General features: G+C 41.0%; 1 long non-coding RNA gene across 2 annotated transcripts; it reads right to left on the reverse strand.

Moving 5' to 3' along the window:
• Positions 1-1,556: 1,556 nt before the first annotated feature.
• On the reverse strand, positions 1,557-13,889 carry LOC102140179 (uncharacterized). Of its 2 annotated transcripts, XR_012424796.1 has the most exons (4): positions 13,243-13,379; positions 7,020-7,182; positions 5,447-5,568; positions 1,557-1,953 (listed from the first exon to the last, which is right to left on the reverse strand). It is a non-coding gene; the product is annotated as an uncharacterized lncRNA (long non-coding RNA). The 2 variants fall into 2 exon arrangements; XR_284805.5 differs by lacking the exon at positions 5,447-5,568 and having other exon boundaries at positions 13,243-13,889.
• Between the last annotated feature and the right edge of the window lie 522 nt (positions 13,890-14,411).

Genomic DNA, 14,411 nt, shown 5'->3' on the forward strand with positions numbered 1-14,411 from the left:
AAAGCAAAAAGAAAAGTTTTCCAAGGAAAAATTCCCCTCTTTAAAGAGAACTACATAATGAAAACTTATGTGGGAGGTTTGGGTGTCCCCAGTCTTGGGTCACTACCCAGAAAAAGAGAGCATGCTAGAAAGCCTTCAGGCATTCAACTGGAGAAAATCCCATGTTTAGGTTTTAAAGCCCCTCTATTTTCCCTCTAATCCTTTCCTGTTATTCCTTGCTACCTCAATTGCCTGTCCTCTTAAACAATGATTCCAATATTCCTCAGACCTGGGATATCTGTCTGTTTTTTTCTGGAACAGGAGAAGCAATTACTCCATCACAGAAATGGTGTGTGATGTGAGAGAACCAGATTTCAACATCAGTCTTCTCTCAATTCTCCACCCCCTCATTCCTTACAAAGGGATTGTTCTTGCTCCTCAATATCTCTGGAGTCAGCCTTTGGGTGTAGGAGAGCAGCTTGGGAGAGATTGCTAACATGAGCAGAAATGGTTTCTCTCTGTTCAGGATTCTAATGCAATCCAGGTCTCCCTACATTGCTATACTGTATACATTCTCCATCCTTACCATTATGCAAAGTCACATAAAGACCCAACCGCCTTGATGCGCTGTGCCCCCAAATACAAACATGAGGGCTTTGAGCTTCATGTGTTGTGACTTAGCACAGACATCAGACCCAGCTTAAGTTTTTTCTTTATTTAACATTTCCTTCACTCTGAGTGAATGTTCTGTCTCCTTACCTACTTGGAACCATCTAGATTCTCCTTTCACTTAAATGATTAAAAAAAAAATGCTCAGGATTTTGCCTTAAAGAAAACTTGTCATTTGGCCTCTTTGTCATCTACTGATTAATGTTGGAAGCTATTTGATCTTAGTGACAGTCTCTTGGCTTTGCTACAACACCTAATACAAGAATTCTCCACTCATTAAATCATAACCCCCATTGGCTGAACTTGTTCAAGGAATAAAACAAATGCTTCTTCTGGACATAGAATTGTGATTTCTTAGTCAGTATAAGATTTAATGGGCATTTTTTAGACGCGGTTATAGTTACTGTTTATCAGCCTTAAAAATTAATTTCAGTATTGTATTTCTTTTAGTCATCTGTCCCCTTTAAAAATGGCAACAAATAATACTGGAAGACAGCTTTTCTTGGGTTTGTTTATTGGATTATCTTTAATAGCCCTGTTTTCGTATTTATCACCAGGGCTCACGCACAGTCAAATCATCATTAATTAAAATGTGCAAGGCACCCACAAGCAGCATAAATAAATCAGAATGGAGAGGCCATCCTCACCCGAGTGTCTTGCGATGTGGGTTAGCCTAGAGGAAAGGCACGTTCTCTGAAAATCAGAAACGAGCTTTTTCTACCCGATTAAAAGCAAGGAACTATGAAGCCACTGATTTTCCAAGAGAAAGGTCTTTTCAGGCCCCTCCGAGGGTTAACTTTATGACAAAATGAAAGATTATCCTCTGCCATCTGTCGCTGAAACCCTGTCTCCATTTTATATTCAAGCCTTGGAGCAAAGAGAAACTAAAGGAAATGGAGAGACTTAAATGTAACTCGGAGCTGTTTCATAAGTTTATTTCTCATTTGTCTTCATCAGAAGGATTTCAAGATTGGGCCATTTAATAGACTCTCACTGACAGCTTGACGGGAAGATGAGCGGTCCACTGTTGGAGATATTTGGAAGAGGACTGCATTCTGCTGTGGGGATTGGTGGGAAAATAAGGGAGAGACAGAAGTCTAGGTCCTAACATGGAAACCAATTAAGCTAAAAGCCCAAGAAGCCGGTGCTTCTTGGAACAATGGCTTCTGTGGCCCTGTGGAGGCAGCATTCTGCATCCATCCGGGGAAAGACGAGTGGTGCTCTTCAGAGAAAGGTGAAGTGGCCAAGGTGGTGTTCTTGAGAAAGGCAATTGTCAGAGTCTTCTCACATTGTAGGGGTTCAGTTCTGAGGAGAAAGAACATTTGTCAATGAAACAAACTGTGAGGAAGTCACAGCCTTTATGAGGAAATAGCCTTCTCAAAGCAAGATTCCTCTGGCTCCATTATACTCATTTACCAGAAATTCATTTGATGGGTGTGTTGCACCTCAGTGAATCTCAATGTTCTCCCACAGAATTTCACCTGAGAAATGGGGTCTGCGGGCCTGGTGTGGTGGCTCACGCCTGTAATCCCAGCACTTTGGGAGGCCGAGGCGGGCGAATCACCTGAGGTCAGGAGTTTGAGACCAGCCTGACCAACATGGTAAATCCCCGTCACTACTAAAAATACGAAAATTAGCCAGGCATGGTGGCCCACGCCTGTAATGCCATCTACTTGGGAGGCTGAGGCAGGAGAATCACTTGAACCCGGGAGGCGGAGGTTGCAGTGAGCCAATATCGTGCCATTGCACTCCAACCTGGACAACAGAGTAAGACTCTGTCTCAAAAAAAAAAAAAAAAAAAAAAAGAAGAAAAGAAAGAAAGAAAGAAATGGGGTCTGCAAAGAGTTTTGTTTTTTCAATTCATCGATGGCTTATGGGGTAGATGGGCCGTTAGTTCCACTCTAGTGCAAGAACCACTCCCTCTCTCCTCTCCGCCTCAGAGTTTACTTATTTATTCCAGAAACAAAGGCACAGACGTCATTGTCAGGTTGTGCACTTGAATTTCAACTCAGAACTGACCACAGATAAGCTTGAAGCAAACTGAAAGACTCTTGGTAGATAGCATGGGAAAGTCTAAACAAAACATTGGTGGCCAGGAAGAATGCCTCATGGTGACATGTAAGGAGGCCAACCAATACCCAGACAAGACAAGGAGAGCCTCAGGAAAGAGAGGTTAGTGACCACACCCTCTGAGTTCTCATTCTGTCCTATTGAAGAGGGAATGAGGCTCTGAATAAAATTCTTTCTCCTCGTCCAGAATCCTAAAATGTTAAAGCTGGAAAGAACCTGAATATACTGTCTAAAGCAAAGCCTTCATTTTTTAGGTGAAGAAAACTGAGGGTCTCAGAGGTCAAGGCACTAGTCTGTGGTCACACAGTTGCTTCACAACAGACCCAGACGTGGCCTGTGATTTTCCTGAGGCTCAGTCCACTTCTCTCTGGTGTGAGGAGACATTTATTTTATTTTAATTCTTTTAAAAAATATATTTTATTTTTGATGGATAATTAATAATTGCATATACTTATGAGGTACAGTGTGATATTTTCATATATATGTATTCATTATGGAATAATTAAATCAAGCTAATTAAGGAAGAACAATTTATTTTCTTTCTTTCTTTCTTTTTTTCTTTTGACGGAGTTGTGCTCTGTCACCCAGGCTGGAGTGCAATGGCGCAATCTGGCCTCACTGCAACCTCCACCTCCAAAGTTCAAGAGATTCTCCTGCCTCAGCCTCCCGAGTAGCTGGGACTACAGGCGCCTGCCACCACGCCTGGCTAATTTTTGTATTTTTAGGGGTTTCTCCATGTTGGCCAGAATGGTCTTGAACTCCTGACCTCAGGTAATCCAATTGCCTCAGCCTCCCAAAGTGCTGCGATTACAGGCGTGAGCCACCATGCCCAGCGAACAATTTATTTCCTAATCATCAGAAGAAAAATAAAGATAATATATTCTCTGTTCATGTAAGTATGTCCAAGTAATTTATTAAGGAGTAAGAAAAGAGGACTAAAACTCTTAACTAAAAATGAAGTAAAAAGTTTAGATTTCTGGCTTTGCACATGTAGTTCCAGCTACTAGGAAGGCTGAGGGGGGAGGAGAATCACTTGAGCAGAGGAGTTCAAGGCGATAGCGTGCTGTGATCGCACCACTGCACTCCATCCTGGGTAACAGAGCAAGATGCTGTTTCTAAAAATAAACAAATAAATAGAAATTTAGATTTAGATTCTAAGAAAAGTTACCTTGATCATTGACTACAATGTTACTTTCTTTTTTTTTTTTTTTTTGAGATAGAGTCTGGCTCTGTCGCCCAGGCTGGAGTGCAGTGGCGCAATCTCAGCTCACTGCAAGCTCCGCCTCCCAAGTTCACGCCATTCTCCCAGCTACCCGGGACTACAGGCACCCACCACCACGCCCGGCTAATTTTTTGTATTTCTTTTGGTAGAGACGGGTTTTCACCGTGTTAGCCAGGATAGGCTTGATCTCTTGACCTAGTGATCTGCCCACCTTGGCCTCCCAAAGTGCTCGGATTATAGGCATGAGCCACTGCACCCGGCCTGTTATTTTCTTTTTAATAAAATTCTCTATTATTTCTAGAGTATGGCCAGACATGGTACATAAACCTTCAAAAGTGTCCTGGCACGTCCATCTCTTCTCCTACCCAATAAATCACGTTATTCTCATCTCCACTTCCAGTTACCTTTTGAAATTTCCCAATTCTGGTAATATTCCCTTTAAATGTTAGGAGAATGCACATTCATTTTTAAAATTCCTGTATCCACTTAGCAAATTATAGCTAAAACTAAAATTTAAATACTTCATCAATCTTATTTCTAAATACAAAACAGGTAAGTACAGGCAAGTCTGAATTAGAGAACTTTTTGAAAGAAATTTAATTGACTTAATTGCAACAAATGAGTTTACAAGATTTAAAAAAAGACGTTGGGAGTGGGTGGCTGGATAAGAATGAGCTGTAATCACCATAAGAATTATTTTCATTTTTCCAGGCTGGCACTGTGCCTCACGTCTGTAATTCCAGCATTTTGGGAGGCCAAGGTGGGCAGATCACTTGGGGTCAGAAGTCCAAGACCAGCCTGGGCAACATGGTGAAACCCCACCTCTACTAAAAACACAAAAATTAGCCAGGTGTGATGGCATGTGCCTGTGGTCCCAGCTACTTGGGAGGCTGAGGCCGGAGAATCGCTTGAACTTGGGAGGCAGAGGTTGCAGTGAGCCAGATGGTGCCACTGTATTACAGTTTGGGTGACAGAACAAGAGCCCATCTCAAAAAAAAAAAAATTATTTTCATTATTCTGAAGGAAGACATTGGCAAAGTTTGTTTGCAGCTGGAGCACAGTCTTAAAATCTTTGCCACATTATTGTCATGCTTAGCAAATACAAACTATTCCCACCTCCACCAACTCCCTGAGGACTCAGACTCTGTAAGATTTACAGAGTTCTGAAGAAATGTCTTCCTTTCAAGACTATGAATTTATGGAAGCATCTGAAAATTTAAAAAGCATATAAAATAGTCATTTGCTAAATGCATCAGACCCTCGGGGACTCTAATGAACAGTTGTGTTGAGCTGGATACATAAAGCTTTCCATTTGTTATCATCTCCAAAATCCTTGTCAAAGTTGTCATCATCCTGAAGGCCTGACTCATTTTTAGCGTATCTGAGCAGGCTGTTCCTATCTGTCAGTTATAATTGTTCTTCTCATTTCTCTAGTCATTTTGGTGAAGGTTCCCCCGGCTGCACAGCCCACCACACCTCCTCCCCCAGTTGTCCCAACTGACATACCTGGATTTGGTATTTGCTAAGATGTCCAGTTGTGAGCTCCCCCACTTCATTCTGGATGTGGCTCATCACAAACTGGCCACTGCTCTAGATTCGCCCAGATTGGTGCCACTGACACTGTTTTCCTTTTTAAAGAATGTTATATGAACTGATGAGGTTTCTTCTAGATGATTTCCCCCATATATTGTTACATTTTGTGTGAATAAAATAACCAATAATTCCTGATGGACAATGCAGGATGTTTTGCTAACTTTATTAGCTAGTTTCCCAAATTTGGAGTACACAGTTACTATTTTTTCCTCTAAAGTAGACTGGGCATGGCGGCTCACGCCTGTAATCCCAGCACTTTGGGAGGCTGAGGTAGGCAGATCACCTGAGGTCAGGAGTTTGAGACCAGCTTGGCCAACATGGGAAAACCTGTCTCTACTAAAAATGCAAAAATTAGCTGGGTGTGGTGGCGGGCGCCTGTAATCCCAGCTAGTCGGGAGGGTGAAGCAGGAGAATCACTTGAACCCAGGAGGTGGAGTTTGCAGTGAGCCAAGATCATGCCATTGCACTCCAGCCTGGGCAACAAGAGCGAAACTCTGTCTCAAAAATAAATAAATAAATAAATAAAGTAAATATGTTCTGCCTGTTTAACACCAGAAGGTTTGGCACATGGGAGCCACTCACTGCTTTTTTTGTTGTTGTCACTGATTTTTCTCTTTCTTTTAAGTATTTAAGAAAATAAGATGCTGGGCCAGGCGTGGTGGCTCACACCTGTAATCCCAGCACTCTGGGAGGCTGAGGCGGGTGGATTGCTTGAGGTCAGGAATTCGAGACCAGCCTGGCCAACATGGTGAAACCCCGTCTCTACTAAAAATACAAAAAATTAGCCAGGCGTGGTGCGTGCACCTGTAGTCCCAGCTACTCAGGTGGCTGAGGCAGGAGAATTGCTGGAACCCGTGAGGCAGAGGTTGCAGTGAGCCGAGATCACCTCACTGCACTCCAGCCTGGAAGACAGAGTGAGACTCCGTCTCAAAACAAAAAAAAAAAGAAAATAAGATATCAAATAATGAGTTTTCATTACAAATAGTATAACGGACCAAAAAAAAAAATTACTGATTTTTGAAGATCACTTTCCGATATAAAGAAAAACAAACAGGGCTGGGTGCAGTGGCTAACGTCTATAATCCCAGCACTTTGGCAGGCTGAGGTGGGAGTACCACTTGAGGCCAGCAGTTGGAGACCAGCCTGGGCCACATAGCAAGACCCCCATCTTCACACACAAAAAATTAAAATTTAACTGGGCGTGATAGTGTGCTCTTGTAGTCCCAGCTACTCAGGAGGCTCAGGTGGGAGATTGCTTGAGCCCAGGAGTTCAAGGTTATAGTGACTGTGATTGTGCTACTGTACTCCAGCCTGGGCAACAAAACAAGACTCTGTCTCAAAAAAAAAAAAAAAAAAGAAAAGAAAAAAGAGAAACAAGCATGGTGATGAGTCAGGTACTGTGAAATGTGCCAGGGAATACAAAGATGAGCACATCACTATCAGTCTTTGATTCTAAGGGCTTTAAATACACATTTAGTTTTCTTACAGTTAGATGATGTTGTAAACTTGCACAATCCGTAACGTGCATTAGGAAACTGGGCCATGAAGCAGTAACAAAGTAGAACCTCATCCATTTATTCACATCACACTGGGTAGGCTCTCCTTCCTCTGATGACTATGCCACTGGAAAATGTGGTCCCAGAGTCATTCTAGCAGAGAAATGAGAGAAAGGAGGTTCAAGCGGAACGTTTTCAAGGGTCAAACTTAGAAGTGACTTACGTTCATTCTACCCACCATTCCTGGCTCAGACTCTGACACACAGCTAACCGCAAGGAAACCTGAGGATTGTTATCTTACTATGTGCGGAAAAAGAGGAACTGGCGTGATACTAAAGAAAAAGTGATTTGCGACACATGTGAAAATGGTAAGGTGGACTTTATTCAGGACTGTGGTGATAGGTATAGCAACTACCGAAATAGAGTTGCAGAGCAGTGGAAGGGGATTGGACTCAACTCTGTGTACAACAAGGAAAAGTGGGAATGTATAGCCAAGAAGCACAGTGGAGGAGTCGTTGGATGGAAAAAGAAATAAAAGGAATGGTTACTAAGAGGAAACATCAGAGGTAAGAGGGGATTCTAGCTAACCAGGAAGAAGGGTTCTTGCTAGGGTGATCAGAAATCACCTGGGGGATGGTGAGAGATGAATGTGGTCAGAAATTAAGAGTGATCAGATACCGAGGATGAGGGATCATGGCTAAACTAGCTTAGCAGGATTCTTGCTAAAGTCAGGCTTTTGAGGACAGGCCCAAGGGTGGGCCCTGTTGAAAAAGAGCTCAAAGGGGCTGGCTAGAGTTTTGTCAAGAAGAGAATCTTTGTGAGTAGCAAGCACTTCGCATTGTTTCTTTTGCATAACCGGAGATCTTTTCCTCTGAATGTTTCATAGAATGTATCAACATGTAAAATCAATGTCAATATTTCCCACAATCATGGTAAATTAATGTTTTTGTGATCATAATGGTACTTCTCAAAGAGAGCTATTTATTCCTTTATTGAATCTGTCATATCAAAGAAAAGGTGCACATTGATAAAGTTTTTATCTGTGGCTAAAATCTTTGCAACTAATATTCATGTAAATGCATACCTGAATTATAGTTAACAAAATTGTTCTTTCTGCATGGTATTTTAATAGTTAAAGCAAGATTCTTTGGCCACACTTTCTAGTTCTTGTTGTGTCCTTAATGTAGTTGGTTAAATCGAGTCTCCCAAAAAGATATGCTGGAGTCCTAATCGCCAGTACCTGTGAATGTGACTTTATTTGGAAATAGGATCGCAGAGATAATCAAATTAAGGTGAGGTTACACTAGAACAAGATGTGCTCTAAATCTAATGACTATTTTCTTACTGAGAGAAAGAAGATGGAGATTTGGATACGGAGACACACAGACTCACAGGAAGAAGGCCATGAAGACAGAGGCAGAGACCGAAGATATGTAGCTGCAAACCAAAGAACTTTAAGGTTTGCTGACAACCATAAGAAATTAGGAGAGAGGCACGAAATGAATTTTTTCTTAGAGCCTTCAGAAGGAACCTACACTGCTGACACCTTGATTTTCTTTTTCTTTTCTTTTCTTTTCTTTTCTTTTCTTTTATAGAGGGGGGGTCTTGCTATTTTGCCCAGGCTGGTCTCAAACTCCTGGGCTCAAGTGATTCTCCCACTTCTCTCTTTCAAAGTGCTGGGATTACAGGTGTGAGCCACCACGCCTGGCCAACATCTTGATTTCAAACTTCTAGCCTCCAGAACTGTGAGATGATAAATTTCAGTTGTTTTAAGGAACCTATCCTGTGGCAATTTGTTACAGTAGTCCTAGGAAATTTGTGCTCCACTTACAAAGAATCTGGTCTTTAAGTGAGAAAGATGTCGTATTTAGGGTCTTACTTTGTGCAAGGCACTGTTAGACATTGGTGATTCAAAGAAGGTGCAAGGAGCTTATAAATTACTGAAAGTGAAAGACATGTAATTACATATATTTGAATTCAACTGTGGAAAAAGCATTTTTGTCTTTTAGAATCCCCAACCCCAAAAAAGAATATAAAAGATTGTGTTATGCATTACTACTTCTTATTCTTCCTCTAATAGTCAAATAATCCACTTCAATTCAATAATTGTCTATTGCCTAACTATAATCTTTTGAGACATTAAGTATATTACTGATATCATACAAACTATGATACAGGAAACATCCTATTTGTTTATCCTCAGTATTAAGGGAAAATTATTGATGTGTTTATTAACACTTTTATGATTTAGAATGTTGCTACAAGCTAAAAAGTATGTAACAGTTGATAATTTTTGGAAATCAATTCATATCAGGAAAACAAGGGCAAATAAAAAACAATTATTCATGATGCAGGTTGGTTTTTGAGGCCAAACAAAACAGTTGTTTTGTGTTTGAGATGGGATGTCCAACTTAGAATACCTCTGTCTTAGTCTGTTCAGGCTGTCTTAACAAAACACCATAAGCTGGGTTGCTCATTCACAACAAAAATTTATTTCTCACTGTTCTAGAGGCTGGGAAGTTCAAGATCCAGGCCTCAGAAGATTTGGAGTTTGGTGAGGGCCATCTTCTCACTGTAGCCTTACATGGTGGAAGAGGTAAGGCAGCTCTCTGGAACCTCTTTTATAAGGGCACTAATCCAGTTCATGAGGACTCAGCCCTTATGACCTCATCACCTCCGAAATTCTCTATCTCCTAACACCATCACTTTGACAGTCAGATTTCAACATATGAATTTGTGGGAGTCACTAGCATTGAGATGATAGCAACCCCTTATTAGAAATCATTCATGAGGAACTGAAACTGTCAGGAAACCTCTGTGTAAATGCTGGGAAACAAACAAATAATGCTGATAATTACCTGACTGCTTTTGGAATTGTCCCTTTTTGTGGCATCTGCTGAACGTGAGACTAGATCATTGTCAGCTGATTGCAGAAGAACCACTATGATATTATAATGGGGTCCTGACTCCATGACTGTGTAATGCATGGCTTTCTAAGTGTTTATTACTGACCTAACTTTGCAGCTCCCCTAGATCCCCTAACTCCACCATCTTGGGTTGCAACCAATGACGTGTTATTGCAAAACAGGTAATCTCACTCAGGTAAGTATTAATCAGAGGGGCTGCATTTCCAGAGTTCATTTCAATGGTTTTCAACTCATTTCTAGAGTTTAATATCAATAGCCCTTTCTCTTCTATAGGAGGGAGCCGAACCATCCTGTTTATTCAATAATCAGTGAGAGCGTGGCTTTAACGTCTCTTCCACTCCTTTCCAGCTCAGGTCTTTGTTAACTTGATGGAGATAGCTTGGGCCAGGGAGGGCAGAGTGAAGATGAGAAAGCAAAAAAAGTGTGTGAACAGTTTTGACCAGCAGCATTGACTCTGTGCTAAATACTGTGCTCAGCTCTTTGGATGTTATTTTGTTGAATTGGAAAGAACACTGTAAAGTTTTCTTGTGAGGCACACTTTCCTACTGAAGAAATAAAAGCATTAAATAACTTGCCCCCAAATACATAGCTATTAGAATTGAAACAAAGACTTCAGCCCAGATCTGTCTAATTTCAAGGTCCTTGGTTTTTTCTACTACATTTCTCTTTGAGATACAGTTACTCAAAGGTGCCCAAACCTCTGCCTCCCTCTGGTCCTGGTGCCTTTCCCATGTTCCTGAGAAGATCATGTGGCACACTTCTCTAAATGTCTCTGTGCCATATCTCTTGGGATCAAAAGGCCATTCCAATTACTCTTGTGTATTTCTTAATGTATGCTCAGATGGCCCTGGTTTGCATTTAGAGAAATGAAGCTAAGATCTTGGTGATAACTACATATATATTTTGGTGATAACTACATATATATACTCACACACATATATATGTGTGCATATATATATATATATATTTGATTATGTGCTTGTATTTAATTAAGTGGGTGCCTACTGTTGTGAAAATACTTTTGAATACAATTCTGAAGTTGTGCGAGGGAACTCGGACAATAGGTATGCTGGGAGCTGTCTGATTTCCTTGTCCTAGGTTCTTACTCAACTTTTCTAGACAACTCATACAATGCAGTAGAAAAAGAATTCTTTATTCCCACTGCCTTTCTTTAGCTCTTCTTCAGAGCAGGGGAAGTGTGACTATGGCTTTAGATAGTTTAAATAGTCCTTCAAAGGTGGCAAATAAACAGTATCAATGAACAGAAGATAAAATGAGTGACACCCATTTGAGTTTCAGTTTTATCATTCAGTTTCATGGAACTCCAAAGAATGATGTGATTAAGTAGTTTGTTTTTGCAAGGATTTTCCAGGTGAAAGATCTGAGCTATATATTGAGGAATCATAGGATTAAAATAGAGATGGGTTTGCTTCTACGACAGCATTTTGCAAAATAATGTGGCCGGGTACCATTGCTCATGCCTGTAATCCCAGCACCGTGGTCGAGGTAGATGGATCACTTGAGGCCAAGAATTCAAGACCAGCCTGGCTAACCTGGTAAAACCTCATCTCTACTAAAAATACAAAACTTAGCCGGGCCTGGTGGCACGCACCTGTAATCTCAGCTACTCAGGAGGCTGAGGCACGAGAATCACTTGAGCCCAGGAGGCAGAGGTTGCAGTGAGCCAAGATTGCGCCATTGCACTCCAGCCTGGGTGACAGAGTGAGACCCTGCCTCAAAACAAACAAACAAAGCAAACAAAAAAACACACAAAAAAACCCACCTCTGATGTGACCCATGGATAGAAAACAACAGTTTTAATGAGACTATATATGCTTGTACTTTAAAATGGGGCTAATTCATAGATACAGAAAACTATACTTATGACAGTTTATATAAATGAGCCACTAGACTGTCCAAATTTACCTCTTTTTATTGTATGGGCCTAGTGAGTGCAGTGGCGCGATCTTGGCTCACTGCACCCTCTGCCTCCCATGTTCAAGCGATTCTCCTGCCTCAACCTCCTGAGTAGCTGGGATAACAGGCACCAGCCACCACACCTGGCTAATTTTTGTATTTTTAGTAGAGAGAGGGTTTCACCATGTTGGCCAGGCTGGTCTCAAACTGTAGACCTCAAATGATCTGCCTGCCTTGGCCTCCCAAAGTGCTGGGATTACAGGCATGAGCCACCATGCCCAGCCAGGAGAAGTATATATATATATACATATATATATATATATATATGTATATATATATATATATATTTTTTTTTTTTGAGACAGAGTTTCACTCTTGTTGCCCAGGCTGGAGTACAATAGTGCAATCTTGGCTCACTGCAACCTCCGCCTCCTGGGTTCAAGCGATTCTCCTGCCTCAGCCTCCTGAGTAGCTGGGATTACAGGCATGCGCCACCACGTCCGGCTAATTTTGTATTTTTTAGTAGAGGCAGGGTTTCTCCATTTTGCTCAGGCTAGTCTCAAACTCCTGACCTCAGGTGATCTACCCACCTCAGCCTCCCAAAGTGCTGGGATTACAGAGATGAGCCACCACACGTGGCCTAGGAGAAGTATATTCTAATTAACAGAGTCACTTAGGGAGAGCTGTCAAAAATAAAGATTGTCCCATACATTCTGATTCAATGGGAATGAATTGAGATCCAAATATGTGTATGTGTGTGTGTGTTTGTTTTTAACTCTCCAGTTGATTTTTGGAGAATGCTAAAAGATTTGGGCTACCTTTCTAAGCATGATTTAGGAAAATCTCATCCATTTTCAATATTTGGATCCAATGGATTGGGAAGGATTATAAACATTAGAAGAGTTTCAAAGACTGATTCGCAGGCATCCCTCCAGCAACAGCAAACTAGGGTACAAGTTCAGGGAGAAAGTATACAGCAAAAGAGGGAACACTTAGTAATAAACAAGTGCTGTTGTCCTGAACAGACTCAGACTAAATTTGAACTTCTCTATTATTTTAGCCTTGGAAATAGTAGGTTATAGATGGTTTAGTTTCTTGCCATTACTCAGAACAGTACCTTGATGAATCAGCTAGGACTATAAGAAAATATCTGGACTTACATGATTGAGACAATTACTATGTAAGATGACACACTTGAAATTCGTATTTCTTGGCTTACGAACACATGTTATCGTGTAAAGCATGATATCTTAAGACCTTGATCTGAGTTTGAGAGGAGTGGGAGAGAAATATCAGGAAAAAGCAAACTAAATAGCAAGGCAAGGTTATTTTTAAAAGGACCAACCAGAGGACTACATTTGTGACCCACCAATTCATTTTCTCCATCAGTTCATGGAACTATCGTTGTTGCCTCTAATAAGAGGCATTTGTTTTCTCCATCAGTTCATGGAACCATTGTTGTTGACTCTAAAAAGAAGAGAAAAGGTATTTCATTTTTTTCTGATATTGTCTTAGAGAAGCAAAGCAGATTTGATATTCTTGGCTTGTGTAACATGTATTTCTCTCTTAAGGTGCTCAAGTATCTCCACAGGAAGGCCATTTAGATGGTGGGTCTTTGAGTCATGGATCTCTTTAAAAATTCTACCAAGAAACAGACACCAAATTTTGCATGCAATTTCAGGGACTTATGGACCCCAGCTTGACCTGTCAGCCTCGCAAGGAAACTAGTGGTGGAATTTCATTTCCATTCTACCAAATGAATTTCAGTTGATTAAAAAGTGACCAATTGTTACACTCCATAGATCAGAATCTAGCCTCTTATACATCTGTGAATATAACCTTTTGCAGAGGTAATTAGTCATGTTGAAACTAATTTTTTTATTTGTTTGTTTTGAGATGGAGTCTCTCTCTCTCACCCAAGCTGGAGTGCAGTGACTCCATCTCGGCTCACTGCAAACTCCGCCTCCCAGGTTCACACCATTCTTCTGCCTCAGCCTCCCTCTGAGTAGCTAGGAGCTACAGGTGCCAGCCACCACACCCAGCTAATTTTTTGTATTTTTTTTTTAGTAGAGATGGGGGTTTCACCATGTTAGCCAGGATGGCCTCGATCTCCTGACCTCGTGATCCATCCGCCTTGGCCTCCCAAAGTGCTGGGATTACAGGTGTGAGCCACCGTGCCCGGCCCTGAAACCAATTTTAAAACACTGAATCTCTATTAAGCCCTCACAATGTGCTTACCATGACTAAATGTATTTTTATATATATATAATTTTAATTCTTAAAGTCTGCATAGATGAATGCAATAAGATACTCAAGAGTAAGTAACTTTCCCAGAGTCACAGTTTTTGAGTCACAAACTTCAAAGCCAGTATCTAACCACCATCTACTCCTTTACTTTCCCACCCTAGAAGGAAAATTTTACTCTCCACCTACGATGGTTACAAATTTTGTAAGGTGTGTTTTCCCTGGTAGAAGAGGCTTCAAGTAATGATCTATACCTAATAATATCCAACATTAATTTTGAAATTCTGACCACTG

Source organism: Macaca fascicularis, chromosome 15, assembly GCF_037993035.2.
Source record: "Macaca fascicularis isolate 582-1 chromosome 15, T2T-MFA8v1.1".
Lineage (NCBI taxonomy): Eukaryota > Metazoa > Chordata > Mammalia > Primates > Cercopithecidae > Macaca > Macaca fascicularis.